The following is a 6,892-nucleotide window of genomic DNA, read 5'->3' as shown; positions in this document are numbered from 1 at the left end:
CTTAGAAATGATTTAGGCAAAATTTTTATTGAATGATGAAAAGTTGCCAATGCAACATAGAAAATTTTTGTTAAAACAAACTCCATCCGGGCATGGAAAGGGATTGAAATTCTAATCACCAATCCATGGCTAAGTTTGCGGACAAAATGGGGTTGATGCTCCATCCGGGCTATAGACGAGGGGATTGAAATCAGAATCCTATCTTTAGTTATAGCTAAGTTTGCGGGTAATTTATGGGGCTAAAATAAAATTGGGTGCAAAATCCAGCGATGTTATGAAAAATCTTTGATATAACTTGAAAAGTCCTTTTGATCTTAGTGAGTAAAAGTTGAACATGGTGGAGACTGTTTTGAAACTAGAGAGCGGAGTTGATGATTCTATGAAACAAACTTGTTGCACTAGTGTATCGAAAGCGAGGAGGATAGACAAGATTGGTGAATCACACACACACGAGAACTCATGAGAAAATTAGCTTACATGTGTATTTAATCTTGGAATGTAAAAATTTGGAGGCCGACTATATTACTCATTATTGTTTTTCTCGGGACTAGCAAAAGTCTAAGTTTGGGGGAATTTGATAAGTGCAATTTTTGCTCTTAATTTATATATGATTTGACTTGGCTTTTGTGATGTATTGAGTGGGTATTATGAATATTTGTTGTTGTTTTTGTGAGTTTCAAGGATTGGTGCAAAAGTAGCAAGAAGAAGCGGAAGGATGCATTATGGAGTATCAACTTCAGAAAATTACTGGAAATTATTGAGTTCACAAAATCCGATCTTCACTGTTCAGAATAAAGTTTGAGTTGTTTTGAAACTACTGTCAAAATTTCAGCTCAATCCAACGGTTAGATTGTGAGATATGATTTTTTTAAACAAATAAAATTGCAGAGGAATACACGTACCTGTGACAACGACCATCAGTAGTCGTCATCTTTTTTATCTTCATTTGCAGCAAATTGGGATATAGTAGGGGTAACACCACCAAACTTCATCTCTACACAACCTAAAAAAAATGACAAGAGACAAAAATATAAGAAGTAAATACATAAAAATCAAATAAACATAATAAATAAATAATAATAAAAACTCTTGGGTTGCCTCCCAAGCAGCGCTTAGTTTATAGTCTTCAGCCCGACTGCGTCTGCACTTTCAAAACTTTAAGATCTGTGAATGAACTGCAGACATAGGCAAAATAAAATAAATTAATCCAAAAAAATGATAATAATAAATAGACAATAAAAATAAAAATTCTAAATCAAAATCAAGATCACTTGGTAATAATATTAGTGTACAATAAATTGAATCGATCCCCGGCAACGGCGCCAAAAACATGTTGCGTAATTTTGTGCCCGCAAGTGCATGGTGTCAAGTTTTAATATAGAGTGTGTGAGACCTCGATTCTAATCATTTAATCTCGGGATAAAACAATAAATAATCAATTTAAATAACTCAATCACATGCGAGAATTCAATTCATGCGGACTCGATCTACCCCGCTCACTTCTAAATTCAGTCCAAGAATCTTATCGCTTTGATACCACTTAATGTGAGACCTCGATTCTAAACAACTAATCTTGGATTACACAACAATTAAGCAAACAAGATTCAAGACTAAAAGCAAGATTTTTTTTTTTCAAAAGGGGGTGCGCCCGGGCGGCTAAAAACTGCAGCCCGAGCGCCTCCCAAAACAGCAACCTGTTGTTTGGCTCGAAGGGGGGTGCGCCCGGGCGGCTAAAAACTGCAGCCCGAGCGCCCCATGCTGCAGAACTAGGAAACAACAAAAAAACAAGGAGGCTCGACTCCAACACTTCCAAAACGAAATCATGCATTACAACGCAACTCAAAACGTTAATACACATGTATACTCCAATACAAAGTAGTTCTAAAGTTATACAATCTCGAACTAACAGAACATGCTTCCGTCTAGCTTATTCAATACAAAACAAGTTCAAATACGATCTAAGTTCGATTACAAACTCGACTTCTAAAACAACAAGGCCTCACTCTATCAACTCTTCCACCTAGCCATGCAATCTCTGACTCGGTCCTGCCCCACCTGTTGCCAAGTACACATACAAACAAAGACAACAGCCGGATAATCCGGTGAGAATACAATTCCCAGTAAAAGATACTAGCATGCAATATCATATAAGAATTTCAAAACGAAATACATCAACTTCCAGCTATTCACATATCAACCATGCAATTCCAAGAGAATTCAAAATGAAATGCATGTCTTTAAATCTGGGATTATCAAGTCGGATAATCAAAAGAGTTGCTGCTTTTGCTTTGGGATCCCAAGGACGAGATCACATAAACAACTCACCGACTCTCCCGATTGAGGTGGTGCTACGTATCTCCATCCTCTAGACTTTGGTGCAACTATAAGGAGTATGCTAGCACTAGGTGAAATGGCTACACCCAGGCCACTCATAATATAATCCCCAAAATGTCTATCATCAAAAGGGTCGTCCTGCCCGCTGCTCAAATCAAGGATTCTTAGCTCAAGATGAATGCAATGCAAACATAACTCAATCAACTAAATTCAAGTAAATGCAAATAACATGCAAGTATGTGATTCTTTGGAACACTCGAATCAAGTCGGATTCGAGTCACTCATTCCATTCCAATCCAAGTCATCTTATACCTCTTTCAAACGTCGATGCTCCAAACCTGGAAACAACAACAATACAAGAATTCCAAATCAAAATTCCATTCCAAACAAAGTTCAATGATGAAGATAATTCAAGTTAACTTCCGAGGATGAGATCAACTCGATACCAAACCTCGATCAACTCTTCAACGATTCGAAAGCTGTCAATTCTGAACTCCGCTATCTTCAATCAATCTGTACGGATACAAACACAGTCCAAAAATAATTCATCCAAACAAAATTAATCCCAAAACTCAACAAAACTTCCAAAATTCTTAAAATTCAAACCGGCGGCATAACGACTATAATCTGATAAACCGGAAACGCAAACAGCATAATATCAATCCAAACAACTCATATCAATCATCATTCAAACATTCAAACTCAAATCCAACACATCTCCAAACTCACATTTTCGAATAATACTTTCAAAAATCATAACAAATTCGAACGACGCTCTATTTCAAAACCGACAGAGAATAAACGATCAGAACTCTGCCAAGATCAACATACTCCAAACTCAAAAGATTCTAACAACATCCAAAAATTAGAACGAATCTGATCGGAGAAAAACTTACTATAGAACGAAGCTCTCGCAGCCGTGATCGCTAATCTGCCTTCAGAAATAAATTCCAACGGACGGATCGAGCTCGGAAGGAAATCTGGAAGCTTGAAGTCACGCTTTCTCGCCTTCAATGGAGTCTAGGCGTGAAGGAGGAGGAGGAGGAAGTGAAAGAATGGGTCAACTTATGATTAAATATCTAATAAAGTTCAAAATTGCATTTTAGTCCCTGAAATTTCCAAAATTTGTAAAAAGGACCCTGATCAAAATCAAGTCGGCTCTTGAACTCTGGAATCTCCGATTATCTCAAATAAAGTCAATTAAGATAATTTCGGGGCATTACAGAGTGAGTAGAGTATCGTTCCCACGAGAATTGAAAATTTATATTTACACCAAGTCCTGCAATTAAAATAATCTCAACTTTGTTTAGAAAATCAAAGTTTTAAATTTCAATAAACTAAAATAAAATAAAGAATCTAGAATTTTAGGGATGGCTTTGGGTACACGATCTGAGACGGGTTCTAGATACAAGATATCACTCGATTTTCATTCATGCAAATCATATCAATTGATTATATAATATATTCCAATTTATAGGCCAAGATCTCTTAATTGTTATTTACTGCCTCTCCCGAGTGCCGAGTAAATGTTATTATTCTAATGCTAATTTCGATATCCCTATCAGAAATCAAACAACAAAACAATTTAATCAAGTTCTATGGTTCCCTTTCAGTGACCTCAAAGGAACTTGTAAGTCTCCCGACCTCTACAAAAATCCTAGGTTGTGTTTTTCTATGATCCTATTCAAAATCTCCTCTTCCGAGTGCCAGATTTCAAATAAATATAACAATTCAATTAGTGATCAAGTAATTAAAAGACAATCAAAACAGCAATACACAAATAAATTGTTAAGAACAAATAATAGTAGGCAAAATAATAGTCAAAACATGAAACTCCAATCAAGATCCATCAATCTCTAGAAACAACTATAAGTTTATAATGAAATAATCAAACACATAGACATATCCAAAAATCTCATCATAAATCAAGGCAGATAATAAAAATCACAGAGTAGAGTTAATTCTCCGTCACCAGATGAATTTCCTCTGTATGGAGATTCGATTATCCCTTGTCGTTCGCTCCCACGTCTCAAATCCATGTCCCAAGCCTACTTGAATGTGTAGTTGTGTTGTTCTATTGTTTGGGTGCCGCTTCTTCTCCTCTCAAGTCTCTCAAAAGTGTGCGTCTTTTGTGCGGCTCCTCTTGTGCGGCTCCTCTTCCTTAATTGTGCCTAAATATATCCTTTTATATGCCCCTAAAATCGTCCAAAAAAAGCCCAAAGAAAACCCAAAGTTTTCTTACAAAAAAAATCACAAAATCTGACTTCGTGACTGCGCGCCCGTGCTTATTACCATGCATGGCTCTCGGGTCTGAAATTCTACATCGCGCGACAATTTTCACAAAATCATATCTAACAATCTAACCGTCGGAGTGAGCTGAAATTTTGACAGTAGTTTCAAAACATCTTAAAATCTATTCTGAACGGTGAATATTGGATTTTGTGGAATCAATAATTTCCAGTAATTTTCTGAAGTTGATACTCCATAATGCATCCTTCCGCTTCTTCTTACTACTTTTGTACTAATCATTTCAACTCACAAAAACAACAACAAATATTCATAATACCTACTCAATACATCACAAAATCCAAGTCAAATCATATATAAATTAAGTGCATAAATTGCACTTATCACTAGTCCTTCAAGAAGCCTGGTGCGTCTTCTTCTTCAGGTTCAGGTTCTGGTAGAGGTGTGTTCCATTTTGGGAAGAAGAATAGTCAGTGCGATAAGTGTGGGAGACTTCATCCTACCGGCAAATGTCGTGAAGAAAGTTGTGCTTGTTTTCATTATGGCCAGATGGATCACATGAAGAGGGACTGGCCGCAGACGAATGGAGTATCAGCATCTGGCTCGGGTTCTCAAGCATCAGTTCCGCAGAGACCATCAGGACAGTCGGTTGGTAGCACCAACCAAAGGCCATGCATTCCCAGACAAGTCTTTGCGTTGAGCCAAGATCAGGTTCAGAAAGAGAATGAAGAGGTTATGGCAGATACATTTATTTTGTGCGGAATTTTAGCTTTCATTCTTCAAGATACTGGTGAATTGCATTTTTTCGTTTCGGCACGTTTTTTTAAGCAACATAGATTTCCATACTTACCCCTAGACGTAGTACTTTCTTTATCTACCTCGACAGGTCATTCGGATTTGGACAAGAGTCTCATCTTTGGTTGTTCTTTAGAGTTTGAGGGCTTTGATTTATCAGCGAATCTAATGATTCTAGCTATGGAGGATTTTGAATGCATTTTGTATATCAATTTTTTGACTTCTTATCGAGCTACTATGGATTATTATTAGAAGTTTTTCAGTTTCGTCCGGTTGAGGGTGATAGTTGATTTTTTTATGGTGAGGGAGCGCGACCCCTAATGCCTCCGGTATCAGCTCTGAAGGCTTGTTAGGCTTTAAAGGCGGGTGGAAAAGGCTACCTTATCTATGGGATTGATACGCCTGTAGGTAGCAGGTATGTTGAGGAGTTACCTGTAGTTTGCGAGTACCCAAATGTCTTTCCGGATATCCAGGGTTTCCTCCAGTTCGAGAAGTCGAGTTTGGGATTGAGCTTGTGCCAGGGACAACACCGATTTCTCGTGCGCCTTATCATCTAGCACCAATAGATATGAGGGAGTTGCAGCAGCAATTGCAGGATTTGTTGGATAAGGGGTATATCCGACTGAAAGTTTCATCTTGGGGAGCGCCATTTCTTTTTGTCAAGAAGAAGGATGGTTCCATGCGTCTCTGTATCGATTACAGACAGTTGAACCAAGAGACAATTAAGAACAAGTATCATTTGCCGCGGATTGATGATTTGTTCGACCAACTTCAGAGTACCTTTGTGTATTCCAAGATTGATATGAGGTCAGGGTATCATCAGCTGCGTGTTCGAGATGAGGATATTTCAAAGATAGCGTTTCGTACTAGGTATGGTCATTACGAGTTTCTAGTGATTCCTTTTGGGTTGACGAACGCACCTGCAATGTTCATGAATTTGATTAACATGTGTTTAATTTATGATCTCTGCATGTTTCTTTTTCTGCAATTCATGAGTACCAGGTATGGTCATTACGAGTTTCTAGTGATGCCTTTTGGATTGACAAACGCACCTGCAATGTTCATGGATTTGATTAACATGTGTTTGATTTATGATCTCTTCATGTTTCTTTTTCTGCAATTCATGAGTATGATATTTAAACGTGAAACGTGAGATGTTCCTGATGTCTTTGGTCTTGATGTTTCGGAGGTTTGATGGGTTTGAATTTAAGATGCAGAAATTTTGATGTGATATGGTGTTTGGGTATGGTTTGATTAAAACTTTTGATGATAGTTGTTTTGGGGGTAAATTCTTTTCAAAGATTTGAAGTTTTGTGTCCAGGAATGATGTATTTCAAATGGAAAATATTTTGAGTGCAGAAAAAACGTTTAAAATTGAGAAAAATCATAAAGAGAAGGTGTAAAGGCGACTGGGTATCGCTGGAGAAGTTTTCGTCAGCGAGCTTCTCGCTCCAGCGCACCTTTGTGCCGCTCAAGCGAGGGCGTGCTCGCTAGAGCGGAAATTTCCCGCGCTCGA

The sequence above is a fragment of the Henckelia pumila genome, chromosome 2 (genome assembly GCF_033568475.1).
Source record: "Henckelia pumila isolate YLH828 chromosome 2, ASM3356847v2, whole genome shotgun sequence".
Classification (NCBI taxonomy): Eukaryota; Viridiplantae; Streptophyta; class Magnoliopsida; order Lamiales; family Gesneriaceae; genus Henckelia; species Henckelia pumila.
This window is presented reverse-complemented; position numbering follows the sequence as displayed.